The following is a 22,824-nucleotide window of genomic DNA, read 5'->3' as shown; positions in this document are numbered from 1 at the left end:
AGCCTGCGTCGTCAAACGTCTTTGGGACAATTCCGAAATGTGGTGGTGGCACCCCTGGTCTTTCAATCAGCCAAACAGCCACATGTCACACGTCACTTCTCCACCTCGTCTCACTCTCCTCCACCTCGTCTCACTCTCCTCCACCTCGTCTCACTCTCCTCCACTCGCCCTGTTGCTGTGCAGCGAGAGGCAGAAGCTCCACTCCAGACTCCAGACTCATGTCTTCCATGTTCTCACAGTGCTAGCCGATCAGGCTTTAACAGCTGAAAAAAAACAGCTGATGACTCTGGCCAGGTCATTTACAAAGCTGACACACTCTCAGTCGGGCCCTAACCCTGAATAAAAGTATCTGGGCACACCCCACTTGCTCATTTTGTCTCGCTTTTCAGCTCCTGAAACATCTTGAGCAATTCATCACCGCTATCTGGCGCACGACACTTCTTTCAATTCTTTTCTCCTTAATTGGCTGTCTGCTCTATTGCAGCCAAAACTGAACTGAACCTGTAAGCCAGTTTGAATAGAAAGTAAACAATCTGCCACAAATAGGCCTCGACGTAAATATAACGCTTCCTATCTAGATCCCTTCTAACAAGATACAACATTGGGCTTGGGGGGGGGGGCTGTTCCCAGAACAGCCAGTGATCCACCATCGAAGTCAAGCTCTCCAAGGGGTAAGCAGAGAGAACTGTGCTGGAAGGTATGGTGCAAATGTGGGTTAAGCTAAACTGACATAGCCATGTATTTAGCCAATGCTACTGGGAGCAAACATAAACACGGGCTGAATCATTAATGAGTTTCAAAAGCATAGGCATGTTTTAATATGGGCCGCAGATGCAGTGGCTTCGGCTTGGTATTCTTTCTCAAAAAAGTTAAAACCCGGTGGGAACAAACATCATAATTGCACTAGCTAGCTAAAAAGTCAGATCATGGGCATGGACAAATTGATGCATTTTAATCTAAAAAAAACTATGGTGAATGTAGCACAGCTCACAGTTTCATAAAAATGTCAACAGCAACATTCAAATGATGGTGTCTAAAAAGCTGCCCATTATAAAATATGTATAAGCCTGTATAAGCAAACTACAAAATGTAACAACAAAAAACAACCATCTATGCCTTCGTCCCCAACATGGCCATGGATTTCTGAATCTGACTTCGCTGTGTTAACAAAAGGCCAGTCAGACAGAAAAGCCGGCAATGTGCTGCTGTTGCTGCTGCCGCTGTGTTTGGAGTGTTATCTGACATTGTGTGTGTGTGTGTGTGTGTGTGTGTGTGTGTGTGTGTGTGTGTGTGTGTGTGTGTGTGTGTGTGTGTGTGTGTGTGTGTGTGTGTGTGTGTGTGTGTGTGTGTGTGTGTGTGTGTGTGTGTGTCCCTCCTCAGTCTCAGGGACCGTCCTTCAGTGTGACTTCGCATCTGCTTCCAATCTGCACCAGTGGCCTGGCACAGACCACACAATCTCCCTATCACTCTCTCTCCCTCCCTTCCTCCATCTTTTTTTCAGTTTTTTTCTCTCACATCCTTTCTTTGTGCATTTCATCACGGCTCAAAAAAAACACAACGGGGCGTGAATGATACCTGCCATATGGCCAGACTGAAGGTGCCCTGTTAGCGGCCATCCCACCACGAGGCGCTGTTTCTAATGACGGCCATCATTCTCTGGGTAATGTGTCGCAGAGTCAATAAGGATAGAGAAGAGCTACTCACACGCTAACACAGATGAAGAGAGACAAAGATAATAGGAGAAAAAGGAGAAAACAAGGATGAGAGAGAGAGAGAGAGAGAGAGAGAGAGAGAGAGAGAGAGAGAGAGAGAGAGAGAGAGAGGGGGGATTTTGAGATGGAGAGAATGAGGGAGGGAGACAGAGTGAGCGTGAGAAAGATGGATGGATTTGGGAGGTGACGGGGAGCTGGGTGCATCTGTGTCAGAGCGGCTTAGACTCCTACATGCACCACTGACCACTATCAGGCCACAGAGCACACTGCAGACCGCAAGAGAACACAAGGCCTCAGAGAGAGACAGAGAGAGAGAGAGAAAGAGACACACACAGAGAGAGAGAGAGAGAGAGAGAGAGAGAGAGAGAGAGAGAGAGAGGAAAAGGAGACAAAATAGTTTTGGAAGAAAGAGTCACGCAAACAGGAAGTTGGGAGCTTGGCGAGATAAACAAACATGAGAGAAAAAGAGAAGAGAAACCGAAAGAAAAACAGAAAGACGGAAAGAAAGAAACAGCACCAGAAACTGACCAAGGAGGACCTGAAATATTAAGCGAAATGCGTGACAGCAGTGTGCTGTTGCCACAGGTAACACTTTGTGAGGTGAGCGGTCAATACTCAGTCCTGACACAACGCCACCATCCAAGCACATGGCCGTTTCCCCATGCGAACCGTGACTGTCTGGACACTCCATCAAAGCTAGCGCTGCTCTTGGCATTAGTGCCATCAACGCCATTCCAGTTAGCCTTACAAGTGTTATTACTGTTGCTGTTAGTGTCTGCATACAGTTGCGATTCGTTAGGACTGCTCGGGGTGCTGGGCCGGCTGGAGTTGTAGACGCCATTGTGGCTGTTATTGCTGCTGTTATTCAGCTCAAAGTGTTCATTTGAGTGCGAAAGCCCTTCAGCTGGACAGGCCTGTGTGTTCGTGGACGTACGAGGGACGTATGCAGATCACGACGGCTGCGCTAAGAGAACTAGAGGGAGGAAGACGGAGGGAAAAGGAGAGGTGGACGTGAGTGAAAGAGAGAGAATGAGTGAAAGAGGAGGGGAAAAGAAGAAAAGAGAGAGGGAGAATGAAAAAAGGCTGAAAGACAGGTAGAGGAGGAAGAAAAGGAGAGGGAGAAAGAAGGAAAGACAAAGAAAGACAGAAAGAAAGAAAATCACTGATCAAGAGGGAGAAAGGAAAAAAGAAAAAAAAAGAGAAAAACAGAAAGAAGAAGAAAGAACCAAAGAAAGAAAGTCAGTGATGGAAAAGAAAAGAATGGAGAGGGAGAGATAGCATGCACTCCCCCTCTCTCCTCCCTCCTTCCCTCCCTCCCTCCCTCCCACTCTCCACTCCTTTTTCCCTGGTGACAGTCAGAGAGCAGAATCACCTTCTTCTGAGATTCATGAAGCAACGCTATTCTGTTGTTGTTGTTTTTTTCAACGCAAGTCAAAGGAAAAACTGCAGAGTAGAGGAAAAGAGAAGAGAAGAGAAAAAACTGAATAAAGAAATGCATATTTTAAGATTTGGCTGTCCAAAGAAGAGCAGAGACCAGCAAAACACACAAACGCAAACACACACGCACACACACGCATACACACATACACCAAACAAACATCAAGGTATACATTCAAAGTACATCAGAGAAATGAGGTATTCAAATCAAGCCCTCACACAAACAGAACATCCATCACACACATACACACACTCACAGAGAAAGAGAGAGAGAGAGAGCGAGAGCGAGAGGGGGAGAGAAACAGAACCATAGAACACACATATATGAGCACGCATGCGTGCTTGAACATACACACATACTCACCAGCCTGAGCGCACACACACACACACACACACAAACTCCTGGTGGAGCATCCAAATCACATTTACTCCCTGCCCATCATCCATCATTCCCACACACAAAAGGCTCACACAGCGGCGACAGCAAACTGCATGGCAACACGCGCGCACACATACACAAACAAACATACGCACATACACACACACAGGCACACCTATACAGCCAAAAGGGACCACAACAAAGAAAAGAGGTTAACAAAAAGAAAACACACACACTCTCTTTTTCAGGCATCACATGTTTGCCCCTCATCTCTCTCTCTCTCTCTATATATATCTCTCTCTCTCTCCCTTTCTTTCTCTCTTTCGCTCTCATCTCTTTCCCTCTCTCTGTCTCTCTCCTCAACCCAGCCACATATTAACAATCTATGAGCAAAGACCAGGCTAGCCGGAGACAAAAAAAAGCAGAGAAGAAAAAGAATGGTAGAGAGACAGAGAGAGAAAAAAAAACAACTTAACAAAACACAAATAAATAAATGACAACGCTAAATATTGTAAACCAAAAGGACGGCAGGGCAAGAGAAGCGGAGAGAGACCGAGACGGACAACAGGGACGGACAACAGGGACGGACACAGACGGGGTCGGGCGTCCTCAGAAGCATCTCTGGTTGTACCCTATCAATCTGTGTGTGAGGCCATCAGGGCTCAGCAGCCGGGCTATACGCTCCTTATCTAATGGGCCGTCTCCTAAGGGCCAGCTGATTGGATTGGAGAGGAGAAATGTTTGAACAGAGAGAAAGAGAGAAAGAGAGAGAGAGAGAGAATGCGAAATCCATACATTATGAGGCCATATGGTGCCTACTGAGAGCCACACAGCGAGGATGGGAGGAAAGAGAAAGATGGGGAGAGAGAGAGAAAAGGTGAGAAAGAGAGAAGGACAGAAGGAGGGAGATGGAGGGAGAAGAGAGGTGAGAGAAAGAGAGAGATAGAGAGAGAGGGGAGAAGGGAAAGTGTGGGAAAGGTGATAGAAACAGTATGAGGGAGAGGGCAGGGAAGGAGGGAAAGGTGAATGTGGAACAAAAGAGAGAGAGAGAGAGAGAAGAGAGAGAGAGGGCAAAGAGGAGATGGATGAAGAGAGGGAAGAAAAACAGAGGGAGAGAGATTGGTAGGATTGCATCTCCTTATCTCCCTCCTTTCCCCTCTTCCCTCTTCTCCTCTCCTCTATATCTCTCCTTCCCTCGTAGTCCTCATTTCAGCATTTCTCTGTCCTTCAACCTCCCCATTTCACCCTCCCTCTCTCTCTCTCTCTCTCTCTCTCTCTCTTTCCTTTCTTCCCCCTCGTTCCCCTTTTCGTCCCCCTCTCTCTCACACTCTCGCTCTCGTTTCTCTTCCTCTCCTTGCCTGTCCTCCTTGGCTATCACCTCCAATCATCACTTGTTTTCTCTCTCTCTCTCTCTCTCTCTGATTCCTACAGGGCCACAGCCTCTGCACAAAGCCTGCCCCAGGGTCACCACACTGCCATCCCACCCCCACTCAAAACAGATACACCTCCACATCTCTCTCCCTGCATCCCTCTCTCTCTACCTTCACTCAGATCTCGCCATCCTCCTCGCGGCAGATATACCTCCAGAGTCCCTCACTACTCCCCCCCTCCCCCTCCCCCTCCCCCTCTTCCTCCTCCTCCTCCTCGATTCTATCCACGACTAGGAGCAATATGCACCATTAAAACAATCTTCCACTAGTATGGGATAAATCCTCCCCCAACAAAATGGGATTAGATCAATCGCATTAATACACAAAAAACACAGGCGCGCGCACACAAACACACACACACAAACACAGCAGTGATCTGCGTCAGATAGTTGACGGCGAGCAGCGCAGAGCAGAGTGGCGTTGGGCATCGGCGGGTAGCTAATAGAGCCGTCTGGGTTCGGAGTGGCGTAATATTATGCAAACGGGGAGCCTTTCATGTGCAGCTCAGGAGCCTCTCCATCCACGGGAGGAGGAGAAACCGACGCCTCCAAAACAATTAGCACAGCCCGAGACAGAGACGCCAACAGCAGACAATAAAGTATCCCTCTGCTCCGCTTCCTGGGTCTGCAATCAAAGCCAGGCAAAGGGAGGGAGAGAGAGAGAGAGAAAGAGTGCGAGAGAGAGAGAGAGAGAGAGAGAGAGAGAGAGAGGGAGGAAGGTAGTGAGGGCGAGAGAGAGAATGAGAGGGAGGGAGGGAGGCAGAGAGAGGTACCGATTGAGGGGGGAGAGGAAAGAGGAGAGGACGGCCCTCCTAGTTAACTTGGGGAGCTCTTGTTAGAGGCAGACTCCAGGCCCCACGAACCGTTTGATCAGTAATGAAAGGCAACATTAGAGGAACAAAAAAAGAGAAGGAATAAAAATATTCCACCCCTCTCTCCCTCCCTCCACTCTGCCCGTGTGCTCGGAGGAGGCCCGACCTCTAAATGCTATTACACATTTATTTCGGCTCCTGTTTTTAAATAAGGAGCAGGGAGAATAATTGCGGCGCCTGGATTTAAAGGAGGAAGGGGGGGGGGGCACTAACATTCTTCGCATCAGCCTCTCTCTCTCTCCTTCTCCCTCTCTCAGCTCTCCTTCCCTCCCCTCTCCGTTTCTCCCTACCCACCCCCTCTCCTGCTGGCTCCTCTTTCGCTCCCCCTCCCCCTTTTCCTTCTCTCTCCCTCTCTCTCGCTGGCTCTCCTGATCTCCCTCTCCTGCTCTCTCTCCCTCTCTTTCTCTCCTGCTCTCTCTCCCTCTCTTTCTCTATCTCTTTCTCACATTGGCTCTCCTGATCTCCCTCTCCCTCTCTCTCTCGTGCGTCTGTCTGCATGCTGTGTCACACGCATTCAGCAGAGTAAAGAGAGAGAGAGAGACGGAGAGAGCATGCGCAAGACAGAGAGGACGACAGACAGAAGGAGAGAGAGCATGTGAGAGACAGAGAACAGGAGAGAGAGGGAGGGAGAGAGAGAGAGAGAGAACAAGGGGAAGAGAGAGAGAACAAGCAAGCGAGTGAGTGAGGAGGAGAGTGAGCGAGTGAGCGAGGAAGAGCGCGAGCGAACGGGCGCGTGAGAGAGAGAAAGCGAGCAAGCGAGCAAGCGTGTGTGTGTGTGTGTGTGCGAGCGTGTGTGTGTGTGTGTGTGTGTATGTGAGAGAGAAGCGATGGGCGTTTCTGCTCTGCTCCTCCTTCCTCGCATGGGGTCAAAAGTTTACCGTGGTTTTAATTTCACCTTTCCTCAGCCAATCAGAGCGCAGCATGGGCTGCTGGCGAACTTTAACCCACTCAAACAGTGGGAAGATCTGCGTGTCCTCTACTCCAAAGCTTCGCCTCTTCTTAAACACTCCTTTACATTCATTACCTTTTCTCTTTTCCTCCCCCTCAATCTCTCTCTCTCTCTCCCCCCCCTCTCTATCTATTCCCCTTCTCCATTACACACGCCAAGTGGTTGCTATTGTTTCAGTGCTTGAATTTAAAAGCGAGTTTGGGGAGAGAGAACGCGACTGGCACAAAAAAAGGGAAACTGTTGTTCATCTACAAGCAGGCTTGTTTGGTCTGGTCTCCTATATGTGGAGTAATTGGCTAATTTGCAGGAGGGAGGTCCTCTGCATCTGAGCAGCAATCCCCAGGAGTGGAGAGCGGAGCAGCACGACGCACACGCATCCTGCTTACATGTTTCCTCTATGAAATATGCACACTGGCTAATGATATCCAGTCAACACACACACACACACACGCACACACACACACACACACGCACACGATATCCAGTCCACACACACACACACACAGACACACACACATACACACACACACACACTATCGGTGCACTGCTGCCTCTGCAGACAGGCTAGAGACAGAGAGCTATCAGTACGGTGAGCACTGGCTAAGGGGTGGGGGTTGTGAATGATTAATCATCGATTAGAACGGAGCCAGCAGCCACAGCACTACTGCACAGCCTGGGCACGCCAGCCAGCCGGGGTTGCCACGGTATCCAGCCTCGCGTGGATGGGATGGATACGAGGGGATGGGAGGGGGGATGGGAGGGGGGCGGGGAGGAGAGGCAGGCAGGCAGGCAGGCAGGCAGGCAGGCAGGCAGGCAGGCAGGCAGGCAGGCAGGCAGGCAGGCAGGCAGGCAGGCAGGCAGGCAGGCAGGCAGGCAGGCAGGCAGGCAGGCAGGCAGGCAGGCAGGCAGGCAGGCAGAGAGAGAGGGAGGGTCGGTTGGTTGGTTCCTCTCCACCCCTCCTTATCTAAAGATTTGGATATTTAATTACAGCTCACAGTGCTCCCCTAGGGATCGGCACTGGCTTCCATTCATCTGTGTACATGTTCTCTTTTTTAAAAAAAATCCCCGAACACAAACATGAGCTCCTGTGAACATCTATCGTTCGTGTGTGTGTGTGTGTGTGTGTGTGTGTAGGGGGGTGGGGGGTGTATTTTCGGTTTTAGTCATGCGGAGGATGTGATGGTGACCTGGCAGAGTGATGTGGAGGATGCTCACCTACATCAGGTTTTCAGCATGTCACTGTTTTCTCCTCACAACACATTTACTGTGACCTTTCTCTTCATCACTCTTCATCTCTCCTCCTCTCCCACACACACTTTCTTTTCTCTCCTCCTCCAGTCTCTCGTTCTCTCTAGCTTTGATGTACTCTTCACCCTGCTGACTGTGGTCTCCTACATGGCTTGTCCCATCCTCTGACTTGCTTCGTCTCATTTACACAAATCCCCAAATTCCTGACCTTGCCTCCTCGTACGCCAAGCCAAGCTCAATGACCACCGTTTTTTTTTTACAACCAACTGGCCTCCCACGCTATGGAATTCAACAACAAAACAGAACCCCTTCTTAGCCATTGACAGCCAAGTTAATGGTTAACCCAGAGCATCCAAACAAGCCCAGTTCCCACGTCAGAGAGTGAGTATGGGACATGATGCGGCTTGGACTCGACACACAAGACGCGAGGCTGCGCAATCAAGGACTTAGATTAGACTATACGTCAAGCAGCACAATCATGTCAACTTGCAATCAGGTAGTCCTTAACAGGAATGCTGGACAAAATACTTACTGACCTACAGTACATATGATTGTGGTGTTCTAATCGATACTTGATAAAGGCCTCGGTCACCACATCTAATTCAAGGAGAGAACACTGTCAGTTGCCCTTTGGTTGAGGTTCCATGCGGTTGGTGAGTGGGTGTTTATGTGTGTGTGTGTGTGTGTGTGTGTGTGTGTGTAAAGGAATGCAGGGTGTGGTACAGCTTTTCCATGAGAGGGAAGTGGTGGTGGGGTCACCAAGAAGTGCCCGTCATTCAAAGTGAGAGAAGGTTGCCCCCCTCAACACCCTGCTGCCGCTCTCGGGAGACCCCAAAAGTTCCAGAATGTGATGAGATCATTTCCTGTCCAAAGCCCATCAATCCACTGAGGGTTCTGCCATTTCCACACAGGCGCCAAATTGGAGGAAACAAACTTGACTGCTTTTGCGATGAGCCACTAAAGTGAAGTTAGCAAGACTTTATTCAAAGTTTTTCAGCTCATTTTATCGACTGTTGATGCTTTGTCAAGGAAGTTCACTCTGCAACTGGAATTGTCCAAATCCAAATAATAATAATAATAAAAAACATTTAACCTACAAGGACTTCAACTACAGCTGCCCACACACACTCTGGATACCAGCACAGTGGAGCACAAACCATTACAATAGGGGGAAAATAATAGTCTGAATCAATGAGCTGCATTAAGTGCCCTTCACAGACACCCCTTCCTGCGATCATCAAAGTCTTGGGCTCTTTAGCACCTCAGCCCAGTGAGGGGTGGGCGGCGAGTTGGTGCTGCAGGCCCTTTAACTCCACAGAGTCCGGTTTCAATAAGGGCTTAGGTTACAAAGTTAATTGCCTGGTGAAGAACAGTTCAATTTTAACAATGTCAACTGCATCACCCCCTTTACCCCTTTTTACCCCTCTTCTGTTCTCTCTCTCTCTCTTTCTCTTTCTCACTCTCTCTCTCATCACACCCTCCCCCACCACCCCACCCCTTTTGTTCCACCTTCCCGCTTTTCTGACCCTGCTGTCCAACACTCTGTGCCCCCACCTCTCCCCTCCACCACCACCACCACCACCATCACCACCACCTCCTCCTCCTCCTCCTCCTCTTCCTCCTCCACCACCTCCTCCTTTCCACTCTGCTCTGCCAGCGACCAGATTACGGCATGGAACGCTGGTGGAAAATTAGCGCCATCGTGTCACTTACCCCACCAGTCAGCTCGCCGGCTTTGTTCCGTCAGCGAGAATAAGGCTTAAACTATTTAACGCGCTCGCTAGCTCGCTCGCTCACGGGCCGGGCCGCTCCCAACAAAAGCTAACAGGGCCGGAGCCTCAGCGGGGCTCCCAACCAACACCCTGTTCTTTGTTTTTGTTGTTGTTTTTGTTATTAGCCGTTGTTGTTGTTGTTGTTGTTGATGATGATGTTGATGTTTTCAGCCGTTGTTGTCCGGCACACGTGACGAAGCGTTTTATTGAAAAGAAAAACAGAGGAAGAGAAATGCAAATGAAACAAACAAAACGAGAAAGAAAAAGCCAAAGAAGAAAAAAAAAACCGAGCACAGCTAGCCAAACAACAAAGCCACATGGAGGCCTTTGATGGCAGCAACAGATGGCGAGCAAGTTTAAAGAACAAGTGCAGAGTGATTGAATTATCCACACAGGCCCAAGTGCATGACCACGCTAATGAGGAAGTGCAACAGCAACCAGCTCCAGCGCCACAGACACGGCCCACTCACAGGCCCTACTACAGTACGCTACACAGCAAGGCTGCAGAGGGGAGGCGTCTGTGCTCATTTAGAGGCTGTCTACTCACAGGCCCTACTACAGTACGCTACACAGCAAGGCTGCAGAGGGGAGGCGTCTGTGCTCATTTAGAGGCTGCCTACTCACAGGCCCTACTACACTATGCTACACAGCAAGGCTGCAGAGGGGAGGCGTCTGTGCTCATTTAGAGGCTGCCGCCTTAGAAGGCCCTACTACGCTACACGGCAAGGCTGCAGAGGGGAGGCATCTCACAGGCCCTACTACAGTACGCTACACAGCAAGGCTGCAGAGGGGAGGCGTCTGCGCTCATTTAGAGGCTGCCGCCTTAGAAGGCCAAGCAGAGGATGTCTTGGTCATAAATTGCCCAAATGTCCTTTTATTCTAGCTGAGGGTAACAACCCAAACAGGAAGCCCAAGTGTGTGTGTGTGTGTGTGTGTGTGTGTGTGTGTGTGCGTGTGTGTGTAAGGAGGGGTTAAGTTTAATTACCTCACCAGTGGGGTTGGTTTGTGATCGGGGGGCCCTTTCTGTCCATCTCAACACCCAAAAAACAAAGTGGGGGGGGGGGGGGCTCTCAACCACCGCTGCCCAATTTCCTTTGGCCATAAACCCCCCCGTCCAGACGACCTGCAATGTTACTGTGACAACTGCGACAACGACCAAACACAAGGGGCAATGTCACAGCCTTTGAAAGGACAGAGAGCTGTAATGGCTGGGTTAGAGTCACAAGCACTAAATGGCTGAGAAGGGCAGAGAATGGCAGCGAACGTGATTCCACTCAGTTGCATCTCAATCTACCACCCACATACACACCCACCCACCCACATGCGTAAAGAAGCAAGCGACGCTTCAGGAAAAAGTCTGTTGTAATCTTGCCTCACATGAATGATGTTGATCAAGTCTACATATGCACTTCCTCAAAACATATTTATTCAATGTAGCCAAGAACCTTTTTTCAGGCAGGCCACACACTTTAATCTGCATTCAGGGGGAACTGCTCCATTTATAAATTACTTGTGGGTAGTTCCACAACAGGCCGTGTGGCCCCCGCCACAGCAGGTGTTTTCCCAAGACACAGACCTACCAAAAAGTAGTTCCTCTTTATCAGTCAAGTGTACATCCTAATGTATCGTAGATTGGACTGGACTATACTGCCCTGCTGATATAGGCTAGCCCTCAACAATGTAAGCCAGACAATCATAATTTGCGGGATTATCCTGTGCACTACAGATTGAGTTCCTCTCCTCTCCCCACCACCCAAAGAGGCTCCCTCAACAGACCCTGTGTGCATAGGCCTAGCTCTGCAGTTTGGGTGGAGCTTGCTCGTAGCAGTCCTCTTCCTGGTAGAGTCCAAAAGTTCAGAACACACCTGAAGCGGAGCTCCTCGCTTGAATTATTGATGGAACTTGTGTCCTTTTTTTTATCTTTATCATGTTGTTGTTGTTTTCTTTTAGACTTGTGTCCAAACGCGCTGCCAAACCCAGGAAAGGAAAGGCCTCTATTTATAGCGCCGGGGGAGCGTGTGAGCACTCGGGGTTAATCTCACCTCAGCCCTGGTGACGTGTGGCGCCGTGGGACGAGTATAGAGAGAGAGAGAGAGAGAGAGAGGAGAGAGAGAGGGAGAGAGAGAGGAGAGAGAAGAGAGAGAAAAACACTCTTCTTTTCCAACAAGGTGCCCACTGGAGAGAGTGAGTGTGTGTGTGAGAGAGAAAGAGTGAGTGAGAGTGAGTGAGAGTGAGTGGTGGCTACGCCAAGGACTAGGGGTTTTAAAGGGATGTTAAACAGGTAAGTAGTGAGAGAGGGAGACAGAGAGGATGGGGAGAGCGAGAAAGAAAGAGAGAGAACTAGGAATATTCGAGGGATGTGAAACAGGTTAAGTGGAGGGAGGGCAAGTGGTGAGCAAGTGCTGAAACATCAGCGTAGACTAGAGGGAGTCCTACAGAAAGCCAAGACAGAGAGGGACATCCCATCATATGCTGCAATCCCCAGCCAGTGCTGATGGAAGGCAGCTGAGTGCAGTGGACAGGGACGGGCTGCACTGCAGCACCCTGATGTGTTACTCACAGCACTGTGATGTCTGGACCTACAGTCCAGCCTGAGAGCAAACACCCTGTCACAGAGGAAATAAAACAAATGGTGTGTGTGTGCGCCCCTGTGTCTGTGTGACCGTGCAACTAGAGAAAGAAAGAAAATCTTTTTCTGAATAAGCTGCTGTAATATCAAAGTTAAGTCTTGGAAAAGTTAAGAAACAAACATTTGCTGTCACTGTATTTACCGCCATCATTGAGGTCAACCTGAGTTTACCAATACCATGACTACACACAGGCTTCTCTAAGGGCCCTTTAAAGTGATCACCGGTCGAACGCCGGCTGAAACAGTTTTTCATGCCAAGCCATCAACCGATCTGACAAATGTGTGTAGCCTGTGCCACAGCCTAAGAGCTAAGCTTAAGTGTTCAAGCACAAACTGAGTTGAGTTGAACCATGAATCAAGAGTCCACCGCTTCGGGGTTTAAAGCTTTCAATTACTTGACTAAATTACTAAGGGGAGCGAGTAATTTGAAAATAACTAGATTCAACTGGACTGTGCTTTTACAGCAAGAGCAAGCATGACCTCACAGCACCACTGGGCACTGCCAATGACTGGCCACTTTGACCCCACAGCCGTTAGAGTGAGAAACATCTGGGGGGGTGTTGGTAGGGGTTTAGTCCGTAAGCATTTTATCAATGTCTCAATGTCAGAATTTTGTGCTTCAGGTGCTGTCATTTGACTGAGCAGGATTCTGCTCTGTTTCCATTGTCTCAGTGGTGAAATGGTGACAATGGTGGTACACAACGGAGAGTTCTCTGCCTTGTGTACCTGTGGGCCAGATTCCGATCCTGAACCGCGGGCCAGCATGGTCCGTCTGAAGAGAGTCATACCCAACACCCTCCTCAATTCCACAGCACCAAACCTGAAAGCCTTGGCCATGGTTTCACCTTCCCCTTCTCCACCTCACTGATTCCAGGTGACCAAAATCACATCTTTATCCCTCCAAGAGGTCTCGCTGGCCTCTCTGTGAAACAAAACAACATTCCATGGTGTTCTCAAGCCGCAAGATGGAAATGAGAGAACAGCCACATGCACAGCCATACTGAACCCCCTCTCTCATGGTGGTATGTGCAGCCAAAGGCTATGGCCATGACCCAACCACTTTGGTCATTTTCTAGCGCTAATATTGAGCGTGTAGGTTTGGCAAGAGGAGAGTGGTGTCACAATGATAACAGGAAGCAAATCCAGAGACCAACTCATGCAACGCTCCCCCCCCCCAAAGTCACCCGGAGAGGGTCACGCACGGGTGGGCAACTAAAACCAACAGAGCCGAGCAGAGCAGAGCAGAGCAGAGCAGAGCCGAGCAGAGCAGAGCAGAGCAGAGCCGAGCAGAGGGGTCCTCAGTCTGATCGGTAAAACTAGACAACACAGACCACAGAGTAACAAGAGGAGGGGACTGTGTATAGGTGTGTGTGTGTGTGTGTGTGTGTGTGTGTGTGTGTGTGTGTGTGTGTGTGTGTGTGTCTGTGCCTGTGTGTGTGTGTGTGTGTGTGTGTGTGTCTGAAGAGGGTGGGGGAATATACTTGGGGTGGGGTGTGGGGTGGGGGGCAAGGTGGTCATATAACAGCAGCAAGGTTCAGACAGAGTTGAGGCCAATTGCTTGTCAGGCTGCATCTGTTAACATTTACCGCCAATCCAGTCCGTTTGGAGGAGAGAGAGAGAGACAGAGAGAGACACGGGGAGAGAGAGCGAGAGAGAGAGAGAGAGAGAGAAAGAAGGGCTGCGCTTGTGGAGGGGAGTGCTCTTAAAGCCCATCCATGAGACTCTCCTTCTCTTTTACAATGGAAAAAAGCATGAAAACACACAGCTACCCTCTTCTCACAAACACACACACACACACACACACACCGCAAGCATATGACGACACAGAGAGCCTATTCTCACAAACATACAGTGCCTCAAAATACACACTCACGTACACAGAGAGAGAGGGTGGAGGGGTACAGACACACACACACACACACACACACAAACACACACACACACACACACACACACACAACACATATTTAGCTCACTCGGGTGCAACTTTATAAACTCCCCCACACACAGACGAGAAACTGACAGGAAACCGTGACGTCCCCAGGGGCTGCACAGGAGGCGGTGACACCATTAACAAACCACACATGGGCACGCCATCGCCATCATACACACACACACACACACACACACACACACACACACACACACACACCAATGAGTGGCCTGTACTGAGGCCTTCTTTCACTTTGATTGTGTTAAGCATGACCAATCCAAAGTGCAAAAAAAAAAAAGCCGAAGAGGAGGATGTGGAGGAAGATCAGGCTATGTGATGTGATACACACTTCCTCCCCTCTCTGGAGGGAAAAGGCTGGTTAGGAGAGTGGAGGCACAAAGGTAAACACACAAATAAATAAATAAACAAGTAAACAAAGGAAGAGAGCGAGAAGAGCTGCGGCTGCTTCCCTGGTGTACCTGAGAAAAGGCAGGCTGTCTGGTACCCCCTCCTCCATCACAAACCACGCACCAAAACAAACACACAAACACACACACACACACACACACCTATCACTGGGCTACCAGGGATACATTTCTCCCTCGAACCGGTTAAATATTTCATCAGCTAGCATAAGAACCTGTGGGCTCTGAAGGCCATAGGTTCCTTTTGTTTGTTTCCTAATTGAGGAAGGGGCGGGGGTGGTATTGTGTGTGTGTGTGTGTGCGTGTGTGTGTGCGTGTGTGTGTGTGTGTGTGTAGGAGGGGGGGTGGAAGGGGGTACATGCTGCGATTCATATTCTCTGGACAAAACTGCTTGAGGGCTGGTCATCACTTTGAAGTGTGTCCTCTTTGCCACACACCCCTTCTCCCTCTCCCTCTTCCTCTTCCTTCCTGTCCATATATATTGAGAGAGAGGTAGAGAGAGAGAGAAAGAAAGAGAGAGAGAGAGAGAGAGAGAGAGAGAGAGAGAGTGTAGTGTGTAGTGTGTGTGTCTGTGTTCCTCTCTGTGTGCACTAGTGGAGAGGGAGCATGGAACAGTTTCAGCGTGTTACAGGAATGAAACGACCTTGAGAGCCAGGCAGCGTGCGGGACTCTGTTGCCACGGCAACGCCGCTTCTCACAACCAGTAACAGCTGGATGCAACACACACACTCCTATCATTTGTAGCAAGAGCTGCCACGTTAATAACAACAACAAATTTATATCCTCTCTTTCTCCTCTTCATCATCATCTTCTTCTTCTTCTTCTTTTTCTTCATCTCATACCTCTCCATTTTTTTTTATCCACAATAGAGGCTGCTGAGCAGGAGGATGACACATGACTCTGAGGATACAGAGCTGCATGAAAATAACAATTTTAATATCCTGCTCACAAACCGAAGCGCTGCCAAAGATATGAGCTGAAATCAGCCCACAATCCGCTACCGCCACCCCACCCCACCCCACCCCAATAGCAGAGCTGTAGTGTCACTGTGACAACAAGTTACAACCTGACAGTTGGTTAAGCGAGACTTTCTACAGAGTCTATTGACGGAGGAAGGAAGCCCAAAAAGCACACATCTTTAACAGTGCCAGAATCACTCCATCAATTATATAGACTTCACAAATTACCTAAACTTGGAGGAGAGGCTGCCAAGTCTAGGCAGGATGTCACTAAATGAATTTACTGTGTGGCCCATCTGGAAACCATTCTTGGTGGAGAAGTTTAGGAGTTGGGGGGGGGGGCGGTCAGTCAGATGGCTACAGTAGCTCGATGCCTGTGTGTGAGAGCATCACCCTCCCTCTATCTAGCTTTCACACACACAGCAAGTTCACAAACAACTCAGCGCTGTTTGTTTAGAAGAGAAAGAGTGGGTGGAGAGGTAGAAAGAGTGAGAGAGAGGGAGAGCCAGCATGGCATGACATTTTCACCCCTCTCGACTCTTGAACCATCATCCGACACTTTCATTCTCTCTCACACCGAACTCTTCCTCTGGCCTCGCTCCACACAATGCGATCTCTCTGGAAGGCTTTGCCCGAGCCCGAGCCCGAGCCTTGTGTTTAGCACTTAAAACCTGTTGGGCTTAGTCTGCCTCTTTCTGCCCACTGGATCACTACTCACTCAGGGGCTGCCAGTGGTGTTTATGCCATCAACAGATCATGTCAGGTTTAACACTCCAAAAAAAAACAAAAAACAAAAAAGAGTCTCACATTCAGCGAGTGGAGGCAGTGAGGGCAAATAACACAGAGAGAGAGAGGGAGAGAGAAAGAGTGTGTGAGTGAGTGAGACAGAAACAGTGAACAGAAAAAGAACAACGAGAGACAGACAGACGAGAGCAGCCAAGAGAAGACAGAGATAGATGGACAACAAACATGGTGGACAATAACAGAACAGAAGGGGAAAGAAGGGGCGAGGTACCTCTGGAGCACGTGCAGTAAGCCACTCTCCACAAATATCTTATTTGAGAAGCCTGGAGCAAAGCCATCACAACAGTGGAGAGTCCACCACTTCCTTTGGAGTGGAGTTGAGGTACAGCCCTTTCGAGCCGATGCAATTTATCTTCCCTCTATCGGTTCCTCTCTATCTCTTGTTTCTTAGGCACCCACCCCATGGTCCCGGGACAAGGCAGGGGGATGCCATTCATTCCAACATCAATGAGAAAATTAAGAAGAGACAAAGTTCTGACAGAGATGGAAGAGCCTGATAAAAAGAACTTGCGTTAGCCATAGGGCAGTGCAACTATTTTTTTCCCTCTTTTTTCTTGTCTCTCTTTCTCTCTCTCTCTGCTAGGCTAACTCTTGTTTTCTTTCACACAAGAGGCCATTTCAAGTACACAAAAGCACACCAGCTAGCAGGGACATTTTCTTGCCTCAACAAGACAATTCATACAGAAGAAGAAAAAAAACATAGATACGCAGTTCTGCAACATGTGCTTTGTTCAATCCCTACACAACGTTTTCATTCAAAATGATGGGAAGAGTCAGCACGACTAAGCATCAATAAAGTAACATGGATTTGTTTTCCACTTCACCAGGGGTCCACAATAACAAATGCAGGATGGCTTGTTTATTTCCTGGGAGAGACCCTAGCCCAGTGGTTCGCTGGCCGAGGCACACTGGTGTGCCGTGAAGCAAAGTGAGGTGTGCCATGGAACTTGGTGGAACCCAATGTGCTTTTATACAGGTTCGTGAAAAAGGTAACAAGAACTATTTTCAAGTGCATCAGTGACACAACGCTTATTGATAAAAGCGCAATCAACATCATGTGAGCATATGCCTATCACTGTGGGCTCAGCTCATGAACACACTGTATAGATGAACATATGGGCATGAGAATAAACACTCCTGTTATTGCCTAGTTAACAATGTGTGTGACATACCTTACAGTAACCATAAGCTGGTGTGCTTTGGTATTTTGGCTTGGTCTTTGGTGTGCCTTAACCCCAAAATAAGGCTGACAACCTCTGGACTATACAGTGGTGAACATGCTCAGAGCACCAGGCAGCCTACTCTTCCCTCCTAGTCACCAGGAGACTCACAGAGAGAGAAGGAGAAAGGGGACAAAGGAGAAAAGAGAAGTAGAAGAAGAGGGAGAGGCCTAAAGAATGGAGTCTTTCTCTGCGGCTCCTCCTCAGATGTGAAACCAATGTGACGCTGAAAGATTAATTCATCTTCAATATGCACGGACGGACACACTGAGAAGCTCTCGCTGTGGTCCATCAGCCTCCCACAACTCCTGGGCCTGAGAAAGGGGGACGGGGCTGGACACGGGATTCCTGTTCTCATCTATCAGGGGTTCAATGGGGAGGCACAACAGTCACACACACACACACACACACCATACTCTCCTTCTATATATGTCCGAAACCGCTCTTCAGAGACCAGGCTGAATATATTAAGGTTAGAATAAATAAACATGGGGCGGGGGGGGCGGGAGAGCACAGTGTGGAGAGAGAGACAACAGAACATGAGATGCATTAAAGAATCGAGAGGCAACCGAAAGAGGCACAAGAGAGCAGGAGTGTGGGCAGGGGGGTGGAGGGAAGGGCAGTTGGGAAAAGAAGGAAATGGGAGGAAGAGCGGAAAAGAGAGGGAAAAAACCAACAGGCATACCAACAAACAGCATTCCTGCTGTATATGCAGCTTTATCCAGACCCAGTTCCTGTGAATTTCTCTCCCTCTCTCACACACTCTCTCACTCCCTCACCTCACCTCAGCCAGAGGCGCTTGCTACGGTGCTTCACTGCTAAAACCCCTACGCCTCCAGCTCTACCCCAGTCGACCCCCTCATCCTGACCCAGCCGGCAACCACCTCCCCGCCCCCACCCTCAAAGCAGCTCACGCTCCTCTACCGCCGCTTAGCTTGTGACAGTCGTGATGCATCACTGTCACCACAGCAACCAGCCCACCCACCCCCCCCCTCCCCCCTCCCCTCATTCATTCATCCTGATGTCCCCTACAGCGCAGGCCACAGGCCCCTGGCAGCATGACGCTGTCTGACCACCCTGCTCCCATACGATTTAGGAGCCCTCCACACTACCGGGACAAGCAAAAGGGGCAGGCCGAGAACGTAGTAGAGAGAGAAAGGGGGCAAAAAGCCATGTTAATTGAGAGTGTCGGCCCTTGGAGAGGGGTGAGGGAGACACACACACACACACACACGCAGCTGTAAATCTGTAGGCTCGACTGGCACGCTTGTTCCGCCCAACACACACTTCCTCTTTTTTTGCCGGCAGACATATATCACGTTTCCTACACTGCCTCACACACCCTCACCACCCCATCCTTGAAAAAACACACACACGCACACATAATGTTTACACACCCACATATGACTAGAGACGTGAGAGAAAGATTGCATCTAGCTCAACTTCTCCTTTTGTTCCACACTGCACAAAATCACTTTTCCTACTAATAGCGCAAAGTGCATTTTTATCACCCAACATGAAATGATTCACTGACGTGTGCTGGCTTGCGAGACACACACATACGCGGAAAACACGTGAGATGCTCCACATAAAATAAAAAAATTAAAAAAACGAGCCAAGCCCAAGGACAGTGCCCCTGGAACTGATAATACATCGGTCTTCCAAACAAAGATTGCCAACCCCAGCATCGCATGTCTCCACGGTAGCACGCTAACAGCGTGTGCGCGAGTAGGCCAGCGGTGAGGGGTCAAAGTAGAAAGACACACCCATAAACCTGTAGGCTAGTTCAGGCAGCGGTCAGCCTTCACGGAGTGTGTAGTGCTGCCCTTAGCTGCTCGCTGTACACGGAAGAGTAAAAGACGGCACAGGGGAGCGAGGCCTGCTGGGCGGTGTCCTCCGGTGAAGTCTACGCCTAAATTGCTGGCATAATAAAGCTTTAAAAGAGCCATCAAAGTGGCATCGCTCCACAGGTGGATAAGATTGGGTCAGCAGTGGCACGTGGCTTAATGATAAGGACTCACCTGGTTGGCCGCCACCCTAACAACATGGCCTATATCAGCTGTGCACATGACAACAGAGAGATCACTGCCTGCCTCTGCCCCTCCCTCCTGTCTAAAGAGGTTTGAGTTTCCTTCTCTGTGTTTCTCTTCCATTTTATTCACATTATCACACACACATGCCTATCCTTCAGTCCCTAACCTCTGGCCAGTACCCCATACAGTAGCCTATAGAATGGCCAGGTAAACCGGTTAAGACTAAGGAGGCCGGAGAGTCACCTGACACTCTTGTTGGAGATTCTCAGCCTGGACTGGTGACTCATCCTAATCCCATAGTCTTGACCTCTCCTGACCAGCATGCACGGCTATCTCCTATCCTGACTGGCACAGTCAATGTGTGGCATACGTATCCTGTGCTACTAGAGGGGGGAAATAAACTATGAACTGGTCATGAATCATTTCTATATGGGGTCCTTTCTTTTGCTTATTGGGGATTCACTATAGCAAATCATGTAGCATAAAAACAGCATTCAGACGATTTCATTACAAGGTTATCAGGCAAAAGGTTGCCCAAATACTAAAATAGGACAGGCCGGGTTATCAGCATAATATGACTGCTAAAGAATGTTGGATAACATGCTGATTCAAATGCCTTGAGTAGGCCCGACGAAGATCTTAAATCTAGGCTCACACCACAGCAGGCGAAGACTCAGAGGTAGACTACATTTGTGGGTAGGCTCAGGCTGTATTAACATGCTATAAAAGTGCTTTCGGTTTTGGAGATTGTCACCTTCTGTACATGAAGCTACAGTAGGTGGTCCTTTTCTGACAACAAGCGAAGCCGTTTTGCTGCTCAGAGTCGGAACCTGTTACCATTTCCACAACGCTCGGTTCCTTCCCACCGCTCCCGCCCCCTCAGTTTAAATGTCGCTCACAGGACTACTAGCTCTACGACTAGAGTACGCTAGGTTAAAAAGAAAACTGTGAAAGTGCTGTATCGTTACTGAACTTTCGTTGAAGTAATATGCTTTTTAGATGTGTAAGGAAAAATAGTTTTTTTCTAGAATAAAGATAACTTTACGATAACTCGATACTATATTGGGTGATTCCGGTAGGCTACTGTCAGTGGAGTAGCAGGCTATTCACGGGGTCGTGCCCGAATGGTGTAGCCTACAGCGACTCAACACCCCTCCTTCCACTCCCACACGACCCCAATGATAGCCTAGATATCGTGAGACTGGCAGATCGAAAATTAGGGAGAAATATTAATTTATATTCCGTTATAATCATCTGTAGAGATCACGCTATAAAGACAGCGATGGCATGATAGGACACATAACTTAATGCACCAACTCTGTCCTGCAGTTCTGTGCATGCCTAACCACGGCGAAGTAACTTTCATACCAAGGCAAATTGAAATGTAAGCCTGCACATTTGTTTCCGCATGATTGTTCCAGCACACCAATGGGCATGAGCGAAAATCGCAAGGTTGTCTTTAGTTCGAGTCTATCAAACTCACCTGCACATGAAAAATAGCTAATACAGTATAATGCTGCTCAGACACTGTCCTACTGTTACACAAGTCGCCTTCATGCATAGCCTTCTCAGACAGGGGAGCTATATGAAATCCTAACTCTGCTGCCACATAAAGTAGGAGGACATGTATTTTAAGTACCTGCCATTCCTACATTACCGTGCAGATCATTCGTTTGGTTTATAAATAATAAGCACATTTCGTGCAAATAGTTTCTTTGGTCTTCCCACAAACTTCAGTCGCTTACGTTTTAATTCAGGCTAATCGAATAGGATATCACATTGTAATAGACGGCTATCGCTCTCATTTCCAACAAACATCGTTTTTCAGTCGATAATGTATAACTTGTGCTATATACTCAGCCTCGTTTCAGAAACAGGCATTCAGAATATATGATGCATTCTTACCCTCAAAATAAACCAGCATGCACGGCACTAGGTTGTGTTGCGGTTCGGAGTCTACGCGAACATCTGTGGTGGACGAAGTCTGAGAATTTCCGTCATATCAAGCCGGGCACAATAACGTTGTGCACCGACAGAGATGCGCTAAGGTCAGACACTAGCAAAACAAGGGGAGTAGCAAACTTACCAATTTAAACGTATCCCTGCGAGCACACAATTTTCTTTTTTCCTCCACTATTAACTCTCCGCCATCTTCCGCACTGTGTTTGTTTAAATGGGAAACACTCCCAAAGCGAAATCAGCCAGCTTGTTGCCGACGATGGGACTTGTGGGTAGAGTAGTCCGTAACAGTATTCTCTGAATTCAATTGGTGCTGGCCCTCCGTACTCCAGACTACAAGTACATGTATGCTTAAAAAGCAAAGAATGAACTCCGATGTAGACGGCTGGCAGCGGTGATATGAGACATGCCACAGTATTTATTTATAGTTAACCTGAGAAGCACCCTGAAAGCAAACAATGACCTAGGCGCAAAATATTTGTTATAGGCCTAGGCTATAAAGGATCATCATAGACTTGTTTGGCTGGTGCATAACATAGCAGTCCTAGGCTATATCGAGACGTCTCAATAGAAATAATTAAAGTGTTTTTTTGTTTGTTTGTTTGTTTTATTTTGCTCATCAAGGAAGAACGCTCAGTTTTAAGATCTCTCGACATTTTCCATTGGAATGTTTCTCAATCTCCATTTTAGGCTATCCGACTACCTAATGGGCTAATAACATGCAGAATCTAAATAGCAACAGGTAATAATAATGATTATAATAATAATAATAATAATAATAATAATAATATTAATAATATTAATAATAGCTATTTTTATATCTTAATGAAGCTATTTCATTTTTTAATTGATAACTTTTTGTCATGGATGCGCATAAATGTGCTTCCTCATGAATTTACTGCATTAAAGGGAACTTTTTTTAACACAGGCCTTGAATTTTCCTTCTCTAACTGGGAGAAGCTAGCACTGCTAGGCTTGATGCTTTATGCATGAGGCCCATATGTGGACTCCATATGGGAGAGTAGACAGGGTCAGCGTGTGGCCAATGCTGCCCAGCTAGACGT

General features: G+C 48.4%; 1 protein-coding gene across 4 annotated transcripts in view; it reads right to left on the bottom strand.

Moving 5' to 3' along the window:
• LOC134087781 (nuclear receptor coactivator 3-like) overlaps positions 1–21,959 on the bottom strand; it is a 71,406-nt gene extending 49,447 nt beyond the window's left edge. For all 4 annotated transcript variants that reach the window (XM_062541519.1, XM_062541518.1, XM_062541522.1 and 1 more), the window contains exon 1: positions 21,888–21,959. The gene's annotated coding sequence lies outside the window, so the exon portion shown is untranslated. The remainder of the gene's footprint in view (positions 1–21,887) is intronic.
• Positions 21,960–22,824: the final 865 nt, after the last annotated feature.

Source organism: Sardina pilchardus, chromosome 7 (genome assembly GCF_963854185.1).
Source record: "Sardina pilchardus chromosome 7, fSarPil1.1, whole genome shotgun sequence".
Lineage (NCBI taxonomy): Eukaryota > Metazoa > Chordata > Actinopteri > Clupeiformes > Clupeidae > Sardina > Sardina pilchardus.
This window is presented reverse-complemented; position numbering and strand designations above follow the sequence as displayed.